Raw genomic sequence first — 11,649 nt, 5'->3', positions numbered from 1 at the left:
AATGCCAACAGCTCACCGAATGTTCCCCACGTGTTCCCAAGGTATATACCGGTACTCTCTTTTTTAGACTCTTTTGGTATCACAAACAGTACTGTATTTGTAAATCTGGTATGTCATAAATGTATAGATGTAGCAGTACTGTCTATCTGTATGTCGTGTATGTCATATATGTTATGATTAATTGAAAATGGGAGACCCTGATGTAAACAAACGATCAAAAACGATGACAGACTACAAAGGCACCTCCCTCAAACTGAACAGTGACATCTCCTTAGCAAATGATCTCAATACCTTCTATGCGAGGTTTGAGGCTGGTAATAACAACACCAGCCTACAAGCCACGGCAATGGGGGGGGGGTCTGCTGATGGAGACTCAGTGTCCAGGGTAACAGAGCATGAGGTGAGGCGGACCTTTAAAAAAGTGAATATCAGGAAGGCAGCAGGACCGGACGGCATCCCCGGCCGCGTCCTAAAAGTCTGTGCCGACCAACTGGCCCCGGTATTCACTGACATATTTAACCTGTTCTTAGAACAGGCTGTCATCCCCACCTGCCTGAAGAAGTCCACTATCATCCCTGTACCTAAAAAATCCAAGCCTGCTTGCCTCAACGACTACCGCCCTGTAGCTCTCACCTCCATAGCCATGAAGTGCTTTGAGAAGCTAGTAAAGGGCTACATCTGCTCCTCCCTCCCCATCAACCTGGACCCCCTGCAATTTGCATACCGCCCCAACAGGTCCACGGAGGACGCCATAGCCCATGTGTTGCACACAGCAGCATCACACCTGGACAAGAGGAAGGGGAACTATGTGAGAATGCTATTCATCGACTACAGCTCGGCATTCAATACCATAGTCCCCTCCAAACTCATAGCCAAGCTCAGGGACCTGGGCTTGAACTATGACCTCTGCCAGTGGGTCTTGGACTTCCTGACGGGCAGACCCCAGGTGGTGAGAGCAGGCAACTGCACCTCCTCATCCATCACCCTCAACATAGGGGCCCCCCAGGGCTGTGTTCTGAGTCCCCTCCTCTACTCCCTGTACACACACGACTGTGTGGCTCAGCGGAGTAACAACACAATCATCAAATTTGCTGACGACACAGTAGTGGTGGGCCTGATCTCTGCAAACGACGAGAGGGCCTACCTGGAAGAGGTCAAGGTCCTGGCGGGATGGTGCCAGGAGAACAGCCTCTCCCTGAATGTCAGCAAAACAAAAGAGATGATTGTGGACTTTAGGAGGTCGGGGGTCAAGGACTACAGCCCCCTCAGCATCGACGGGGCACCGGTTGAGAGAGTGAACAGTTTTAAGTACCTCGGAGCCCACATATCCGAGGACTTGACATGGACCACACACATTGACAGTGTTGTGAAGAAGGCACGACAATGCCTCTACTTCCTCAGGCGCCTAAGGAAGTTCCAAGTCAGTCAGAAGATCCTTAAGAACTTCTACTCATGTACAATAGAGAGCATCCTGACTGGCAACATCACCTCCTGGTTTGGGAATAGCACTGCACAAGACCGAAGCAGACTACAAAGAGTGACACGTTCAGCCGAACGCACAATTGGAGGGGGGCTCCAACACCATCCAGCCGTCACTGCTAGCGGAGAAGCTCTCTGCGATGCAGCTGGAGCACGGCTTGGTGGCCTGGATCAAGGACTATCTCACTGAGAGGCCACAGTACGTCAGACTAAAAGACAGTCAGTCTGACGTACTGGTGAGCAACACCGGCGCCCCCCAGGGAACTGTGCTGTCACCCTTCCTCTTCACCCTCTACACCTCAGACTTCTGCCGCAACTCCAGCGGGTGCCACCTGCAGAAGTTCTCAGACGACTCCTCCATCGTAAGCTACATCACCGACGATGATGAGGAGGAGTACAGAGCCCTGGTGGAGAGCTTCGTGGGGTGGAGCGACAGCAACCACCTCCAACTCAACACCAGTAAGACCAAGGAGCTGGTGGTGGACTTCCGGAGGGGCAAGAAGAGGCCCCCCCCGATTCCCATCTCCATCCGAGGGGTGGATGTGGAGATGGTGGACTCATACAAATTCCTTGGGGTACACCTGAACAATAAACTGGACTGGTCGGACAACACAGAGGCCCTCTACAGGAAGGGACAGAGCAGGCTGTTCTTCCTGAGGAGACTCAGGTCCTTCAATGTGTGCAACAAACTGCTGCAGTCTTTTTACCAGTCTGTTGTGGCCAGCATCCTCTTCTATGCTGTGGCATGCTGGGGAGGCTACATCAACTCAAGGGACACCAACAAGCTCAACAAGCTGGTGAGGAAGGCTAGCTCTGTGGTGGGAGTCGAGCTACCTAGACTTGAGGTGATGGTAGAGAGGGGGATGATAAGGAAGCTGGATGCCATCATGGAGAACCCCTACCACCCCCTCTACGACGAGCTAGTCAAGATGAGAAGCTCGTTCAGCCACAGACTCATTCCCCCCCGACACTCAACTAACCGCCTCGGACAGTCCTTCATACCAGCGGCCATCAGGCTCCACAACAGTGGGCAGCGACTAGCAGCCTCCAGGCTCCACAACAGGGGGCAGCGACAGCGACTGCTACCAGACATTGACCTGGGACTTATAGGAACCCAAGGAGGACAACCTACACTACCCTACCTTAGGCTTACTGCACCCTATGTGGATACTGTGATACTGTGAATAATGTATATTTCAGTGGATACCGTGATACTGTGAATAATGTATACTCAGTAGATAGTAAATTATAACACTACCTCATGCATACTGCACCTTATGTGACACTGTGAATAATGTGAATATTCCTCAGCTAGTCAGATAGTAAATTATATTGACCATATTGATCAAATTGTTTACACTGCCTGTGTTGTTTTTTTACTACCTGTATACTGTGTTGTTTTACTACCTGTACCCCTCCCCCCCATGCTGCTATGATGCCTGAATTTCCCCAAGGGGATCAATAAAGGAATATCTTATCTTATCTTATCTTATCTTAGAACATTTACAACAAGCGGTGCAGGGGTAAGGCTAAGAGAATCATCAATGACTCCAGCCACCCGAACAACTGCCTCTTTGAACTGCTGCGGTCAGGCAAGCGATACCGGAGTCTCAAGGCGAGCACAGAAAGACTCAGAAGAAGCTTCTATCCCCAGGCCATCAGGCTGCTCAACGAACAATAAACACTATACAACAACCATCAAATGCACACAGCACACACATCCACACGCACACACTCACTTTAAACAAACAACACACTGCAGCACCCACTCTCCACACTTTAGATCACCTAAACACACTTTATATTTATTGATAAAGGATTTGCACTACAACTCGTACACCTTACTGTAAATTGTACCTAAATTGTACCTCATCTCATTTCTGCTTTGCATTATAAAGTATTGTATATTAGTACACTGCATAGTATATTGTATATTATATGGTAACTCAGTTACTTCTATTCTGCATCGAACATTGTACATATGTCTATACTGAACACTGGGACCTCTTTTTTTACTTCTAATTTACATGCTATACTATTTTATTTCATACTTATCTTGTCTAGCACAGTCTCTGGAGCGTAACAGTAAGAAGCATTTTGTATAAAAGTATTCTGTACTTCTGTATGACAACTATTAAAGAAACTTGAAACTTGAAACTTGAAACTTGAAACAAGACGAAAGTATTTCTCTGGTCTGCATCCCCTTAACAATTGTATGTATTGAGCTGTACTGTATTGTACCCATTCTGCAATCTGTTAATAAAGTTTTCAATCAATCAATTCAATCAATCAATGCTCGTTTTTTTATTAAAATGTTTGTACCACTAAGATACTCTACACACAGTGTTGGGGAAACTGTTACCAAACTACTAACGTTAGCTACTTCATAATGAAAAGTAGAACTCAAAATCTATCTCAAATAAATAAATGTAGCTTGTTGTCAAACTAAAACTATTTTTTAAAAAGTAATTAAACTATATCCAAAATATATTGTGGAAAACTATCACAATCTGAGCCTGGAATCTGGAGGTACAATTGAACCGACAGAGTTAGGATAAGATATTGCTTTATTGATCCCCTTGGGGAAATTCGGGCATCATAACAGGTATGGGCAGGGTAATAGTAGAAAGACATAAATATAGGCAATAACAGAAGCCAGTAGGGGAGACGATCAGTTATGGGTAGGGAAGGGGAAGGGGAGGTGGTAGGTTGAAGGAGGGTGGTTATGGGAAGGGGAAGGGGAGGTGGTAGGTTGGAGGAGGGTGGTTATGGGTAGGGAAGGGGAAGGGGAGGTGGTAGGTTGGAGGAGGGTGGTTATGGGTAGGGAAGGGGAAGGGGAGGTGGTAGGTTGGAGGAGGGTGGTTATGGGTAGGGAAGGGGAAGGGGAGGTGGTAGGTTGGAGGAGGGTGGTTATGGGTAGGGAAGGTTGAATGCTTGGGAGAACAGGCAGGTTTGGAGTCAGGATTTAAAGGTGGAGAGTGAATGAGAGTCTCTGATGGTCTGAGGGAGGGTAGATAGATACTTTATTCATCTCCTTGTGGAAATTCAGGGTATCTCATAGCTCACACAATAGACATATACAGACAATGACAGTTTCTCAGTCATTCACAAATCACAATTATGTCTGCATCATGAATTAAAAAAGTAAGCGCATGATAAAAATTCAAGTACATCATATCTACCAGTAATAATAATAATAATAAAAATGTGATAAAATAAAAACAGGTGTTCCAGAGTCGGGGTGCAGCTCGTGAGAGCGCCTGATGTCCAATACCCCGATCTCCCTTAGTTTGGTTGACAGGATGATGAAGGAAGCAGTGGAAGAGGACCAGAGGGATCGGTTGGGGCGGTAAGGGAGGAGGAGGTCAGTCAGGTAGAGGGGGGGCCAGGCTATGGAGGGCTTTGAAGGTGAGGAGTAGTAGTTTGAAATGTATGCATTCCTTAATCGGGAGCCAGTGGAGAGAGTGGAGAGAGGAGTGATGTGGTCACAGGACCGGGTGTTAGTGAGCAGGCGAGCAGCAGAGTTCTGAACCATCTGGAGTCTATGGAGGTAGCGGGAAGTGATGCCGGTGAGAAGGCAGTTGCAGTAATCGAGGTGGGAGGAAATGAAGGCGTGGATGAGGGATTCAGCGGCAGGGCGGGAGAGGCAGTGTCTACTTTTGGCGATGTTGCGTAGGTGGAAGCATGAGGTTTTGATGATGGAGCGTGTTGAAGGCAGAGGTGCTGTGTAGGATTGTTAGTAACTGTCTAACTGCATATATAACTGTTTACACTAGTATCTGTCTACCTGCATATATAACTGTTTCCACTAGAGGGCGCCCTAGGCGGAGACTCTCAGGAGTACTACCAGGTGGCGAGTATAAATAGCTTTGTCTCCTCCCACTTCTTTCTCTCCCCCCATGTCTCTCAGTGAGAGAAGACTTGTAGAACTGCTGCTCTTTATGTGAATAAATAAACCACGCCAGTTAAGGCTCAAGATAGAAACCATGCCTCTTGACCACATTATTGTCGCCCTATAGCCGAATTCTGTTAACAGAGCGGACATGGGGGTCGAATGAGAGGGTGGGATCCAGGATGACGTCGAGTTTGCAAACCAGGGGGGGGGGGGGGGCGGGGGGTGATGGTTAAGTCATCGATACGGCTCAATACAAACAATTGTTAAGGGAATGCAGACTTTTGTAGCTTGGACTGGGCTCCTTATAACAATAACTTGACAACACATGGTAGCTGCAGCTACTTGGGACAGCTGTAAACACTGGAAATAACCGTGCAGGTCTCTACTGCGCATGGGGGTTGAGCAACAACGGCTCCGTATCCAGCTTGCGCAGATTACATGGCACGTTGTCGGCGAGTTTTGGCGAGTATTGAGATAACAATTTATGTTCATATGGTCAATAGAATTGATATTATCGTGTATTTATGATTAATGGGTTATTCAACATTATCATAGCATTATTCAGAATGGCTAAGCTGAAAACAGACAACAGTTGGCTTGACCGTTGGCTTGATCACACACCCACACACTATCTCACCCCCACACAGAAACCAGTTTTGTTGTATACTTGATGAATGACACACACTCACACACACCCAGTATTGCAGGTGACCGAGATTATAGCTCACACCCCCTCACCCATTAGAACCTCACGCAGACAGACCAAACCAGTTTACCAACTATTGGCAGGGGAGGACCAGACCCACTTGTGTATTGGAGATTTAAACAACTTGTTGAGAGCAGTAGAGGACTCAGTCTAGTCGAGGCTAGGGCGGGCCATACTTTTTTTTTTTGGAAAATCAATCGAGTGGGGTGTCTAAAATATGTGTTTTTTTGTGGGGAATTCAAATATGGGATTATTTTTCTAATCGGATAACTCCTACCTACATCATTTTGGATTTCAAAATGGCAGATTTTACCATTTTTCACCCCTTGGCCATACATGGATGCCAACATGTATCTGAAGGAAATCCTAACATGCAAGGTGTCTAAATGATGTGTTTCTTAATGGGGAATTCAAATATGAGGTCATTTTTGGGATAGGATAAATATAACCTGCATAATTTTGGATTTCAAAATGGGGAATTCAAATATGAGGTCATTTTTGGGATAGGATAAATATAACCTGCATAATTTTGGATTTCAAAATGGCTGATTTTACCATTTGAACCCATTGGTATTGTATTACAAAATTGCAAAGATAAAAAATATATGGGAAATCCTTTATAATGACAAAGCCATCAAATGTATTAACAAGTGAACTGTATATAACTGGATACAACTCCAAAGATCAATAATAATAATACTAACAATAATAAATTGTATTTGTAATGCACACAAACACCTAAGTGCTAAATCTCGATCTCCTGACTTCTTGAACTTTGCCAGGTTCCAATATCTTGATTGGACTCATTCTTGGATGGCAAGATCTCCTACTGTACTGCTTTAGCCACCAACCTACAAACACAAACTTAAAGTCAACGTCAGCCATAAATAGGTGAGCTCTTTCCAGAACTACTCAGCAGAAACCTCTGTAACCGTTTAAACAAACGTCTCAATGTATTGAGAAAATCCATGGGGCTCCATCAATCCTCTATCTTCTTAAATTTGATCAGGTTGCACAAGTCCTGCTTGGATTCATTCTTGGACATCAGCCTCCTGCTGGTCTCCTGAGCCCTGATCCCTCCATCCCTTTTTTCTTGTGAAAAGTACTTAGCAGAGGCCTCAGTCACCATTTTAACAACCCTCTCGATGCTTTGTGTGTGGCAAGGCCAGTCGAGAACCTCCATGGGGTTGTTGATTAAGTTCTTCACCTCGGAGGTGCTTAGGGAGCAGGTGAGAGGTGGCTCTGACAAATCTTCTGACCAGCTGATTAAGCCACCAATGCTGGAAGCGTCACTATTGATGTGAGGTGTTCTTCTGATCCTGACACAGGAGTCTCCCAGCTGAGTGTCTGGATCCCCCTCTCCCCTGATGGCCAGGATTCTCTCCACCCCCTCAATTCTCTATTTTTGATCCTCAGAGCACAGCAGTGTTTGCACTGTGGGCATACCAAGCAGATCTTCTCACAGTTGGCATCACAACATCCAGCACCTCCTTCCTCTGAGACTTGAGGCAGTCCAGCTGAAACAGGATGTGCCTAGGCCCTTCGATCCAGGAGTGCTTGACCTTCATGTTGAACCAACATGGATAATACACTCCAATGATGAATTCCACAATGCATTGTAGATTATTCAGGTTCTTTCTTTTAAGTTGATGCTTTGACACCCGGAGCCTGAGGAGTCTGTTTGCTGTGTTGAGCCAGCGGCTGTGGTTTACCGGTCCAATCTCCAGCAGAGCCAGCCTTGCAGAAAGCACTCCATCCCTGATTGCACAGACCAGCTTATAGCCATAGTGTTGATCAGTTGAGAGATCTTGAATGATCTTCTCAGGCAGCTTGATCAGCGGAGGGCCAAGAAAGATCCTGGTGAAGTTAGGATTGATCTCCAAGTCTGTAACAGAATCAAGGAGCTGTCCTATTGGCCCAGACAATTTGTTGTCTGACAGAGTAGCCCCATCAACTTCAACAATGAGACGGCGCAGTGGAAGTTCACCAGTGTGCAGGTTGCACACCAACCAGACCAGCTTTCTCCCCAGGTGCAGCTCCAGCTTCCGCATTACACCTGCCTTCACTCCAGTGTTGACATTGGTAGAGTCTCCTCCAATGGCCCACAAGGAACCTCTCTCTTTCAGCCAGGCAAACAGGACCTTAGCAATCTTCTCTGCATGGGACTCCTCTTTAGTTGCTTTCTCTGGTGTAAAGTGGAACAGATAGTTGCTGCCAGGCTCACTAGCAACACTATAGTGTTCTTCCTTGATCTTTGCAGGAAAAGATTGGTCACTGCCCTCAGCTTCCATCATCACATTGGTCATGTCAATCCGCCCATCAAAGAGGATACAGGAGATCCCCCCCTCCTCCCTGCACTTCTCCTCAAACTCTTCCCCCAGCTCTTGCATCAACTTTTCTTGTGCTCTCTTAACCTTGTTCTTATCAATCACTTTACTTGTGTCATCTTCTAAGATGAGTCCTGCATCAATCAGAGCTGCAGTTGCTATAGCTGCAGTTGGCCTTAGACCTATGCCATACCTTACACTAGCAAGGGCGATGTTTGGAATCTCATCATAATTTTTCCGTAGCTTTGCTGAAGCTGCAGGGTCAGTTTCAGGAATGAGCTCAACTTCAGGGACTGTAAGGAAGCTCTCAACATCCTTCCTGGCAACCTTGTCTGCTGCTGCAAAGCTTTCTTCTTTGCCCCTTCTCCTTTTCTCTGCCTTCTTTTCCATCCCCTGCCTTTCCAATGTTTTAAGAAGATAGAGGATTGATGGAGCCCCATGGATTTTCTCAATACATTGAGACGTTTGTTAAAATGGTTACAGAGGTTTCTGCTGAGTAGTTCTGGAAAGAGCTCACCTATTTATGGCTGACGTTGACTTTAAGTTTGTGTTTGTAGGTTGGTGGCTAAAGCAGTACAGTAGGAGATCTTGCCATCCAAGAATGAGTCCAATCAAGATATTGGAACCTGGCAAAGTTCAAGAAGTCAGGAGATCGAGATTTAGCACTTAGGTGTTTGTGTGCATTACAAATACAATTTATTATTGTTAGTATTATTATTATTGATCTTTGGAGTTGTATCCAGTTATATACAGTTCACTTGTTAATACATTTGATGGCTTTGTCATTATAAATGATTTCCCATATATTTTTTATCTTTGCAATTTTGTAATACAATACCAATGGGTTCAAATGGTAAAATCAGCCATTTTGAAATCCAAAATTATGCAGGTTATATTTATCCTATCCCAAAAATTACCTCATATTTGAATTCCCCATTAAGAAACACATTATTTAGACACCTTGCATGTTAGGATTTCCTTCAGATTCATGTTGGCATCCATGTATGGCCAAGGGGTGAAAAATGGTAAAATCGGCCATTTTGAAATCCAAAATGATGTAGGTTAGAGTTATCCTATCCCAAAAATGAACTCATATTTGAATTCCCCATTAAGAAACACATCATTTAGACACCTTGCATGTTAGGATTTCCTTCAGATTCATGTTGGCATCCATGTATGGCCAAGAGGTGAAAAATGGTCAAATCGGCCATTTTGAAATCCAAAACAATGTAGGTAGGAGTTATCCGATTAGAAAATAATCCCATATTTGAATTCCCCACAAAAAAACACATATTTTAGACACCCCACTCGATTGATTCTCCAAAAAAAAAAAAGTATGGCCCGCCCTACTGGGTCATGGATGGACGTCTTGTTACTGTGCTGTGGAAACCATGCTTGTATGCTGCATTAAATCACTTTCTTCACCAACTGAGCCATTGCCTCTGAAAACCATCTCCAGTCTGAATTCTTCTTGAAACCAGCGCCTACCCTCATCAAGAATCTACTTCAAATGGTGCCGAAACCAGGGACGCAGAAAGCAGATCCTGCTTAACTTTTTTCTTCACAAACTTGAGAGGGTAAGTGAAGAAATTATGTTAAAGAGGAAATGTTGGCGTGGATCAGGAAAAATCAGAAAATGGAGGAAATGCGCTGATTTCAAGAAAGAAAAACCAGAGGAAAAAGGTTGGTGTATTTTAAAGCATACAGAATGAGTTGAAAAAGCACAGTAAAAGTCTATCTTTAAAGTTATATCGTTTTAGGCGTTTGGCCAAAATAGTAAACAAATAGTATATATTAGGTTAATTACAATTGGAGTGTCAGCCGTATGACTAGCATACAAAGTTAATATAGATCTTACTATGAAAAATAGTAAGCAAATAGTATAGGTTAATTGCAATTGGAGTGGGCCGCAGATGTGCGATGTTAAAAAATAAAACAAAGTAAATAATTACAATTGGCGTGTCAGCCGTATGACTAGTATACGAAGTTAATATAGATATTACTATGAAAACGAGGGAAATAACATTGCACTTCGCATGTAATGTGTAATCTGCTGAATTTAGGAAGTGGATTTTTAGCGATTTGGAAAATATAGGCATCACTAGGGTGGCTTGAGAAATTACGTTAGATACATGCATAAGCCTGGTAGCTCCGGTAATGTATGTAGTCAAATGTTTAGGGAAATTGGATAGGTTAATTGCAATTGGAGTGGGCCGCAGATGTGCGATGTTAAAAAATTAAAATACTATGATGAATGAAAAATCACATTACAGGGCGAAGGAGAATGAGAAGAGAATTGAGATCCGGATATTGTTATACTTGTTGGCCAGGAAAAGACGTTTTCTTGGGTTGATAAGAAGGTGAAATGCACTTAATAAATTAAATCCTTTTTAATAAGGTGGCGATATTACATAACTAATGTGTTATGTGTAAGAGCTACTTCCGGTATTGCGGACAACGGAGAATGTGTTTGAATTACGACACTTATCATTGGCTATGTGCTGCGTGACTGGTAGTAACGTGAATTCTCATTGGTCCAAACGATCTAATGGTGAATCAGCACATGCACAAAATGAGTGGATGACGTCAGCACCGCCAGTTCCCACGGGAGAATAGGTTTCATTGACAGAAATGACTAGTAGCGTTGACGTGCTGTATCAACGTAGCAGAGAAGGAAAATATGTTTGGATAATGTTGGACGAATGTTTTATATGTATAAATGTGGGCGGAATAGAATGAAGGACTAAATTGCAATTTGTTTTGTGTATGTGAGAACAATGTGTAGAGACGGCAGTTAATTACAAGAGTTGCTAGAGAGCCCGCCACACTGAAAATGCTGCTCAAAATCATTGAGGAAATTTCGTTTTCACCACAAGGTGCTAACGAATCACAACAAGTAATTTTAAATCCAATACAATGGATTGATTTTATAAGGTAAATACGCTGCCTATGCTACAAAGCAAATAGATCTGTCCAATAGAACATTACTCTACATGTTAAATGATATGGAAGTAAAAAATAGTTACAGATAAATAAATAGATATGTTAGAGAAAACTAGAAAACAGCTTCACAGGACATTTTTGAGCTGCATTTCAGTAGAAATATTGCATCCTGATTGATCACATTTAGTACACAAATATCGGATATATACATACACAGAGTATCAGGTTAAAACTCACACAGCTAACACATAGAAGACACTTGATGTTGGGACAAGTGTTGAATGTATATTTTATTGTTT

This window comes from Notolepis coatsorum (assembly GCF_963971535.1).
Source record: "Notolepis coatsorum genome assembly, chromosome: 1".
Taxonomy (NCBI): Eukaryota; Metazoa; Chordata; class Actinopteri; order Aulopiformes; family Paralepididae; genus Notolepis; species Notolepis coatsorum.
This window is presented reverse-complemented; position numbering follows the sequence as displayed.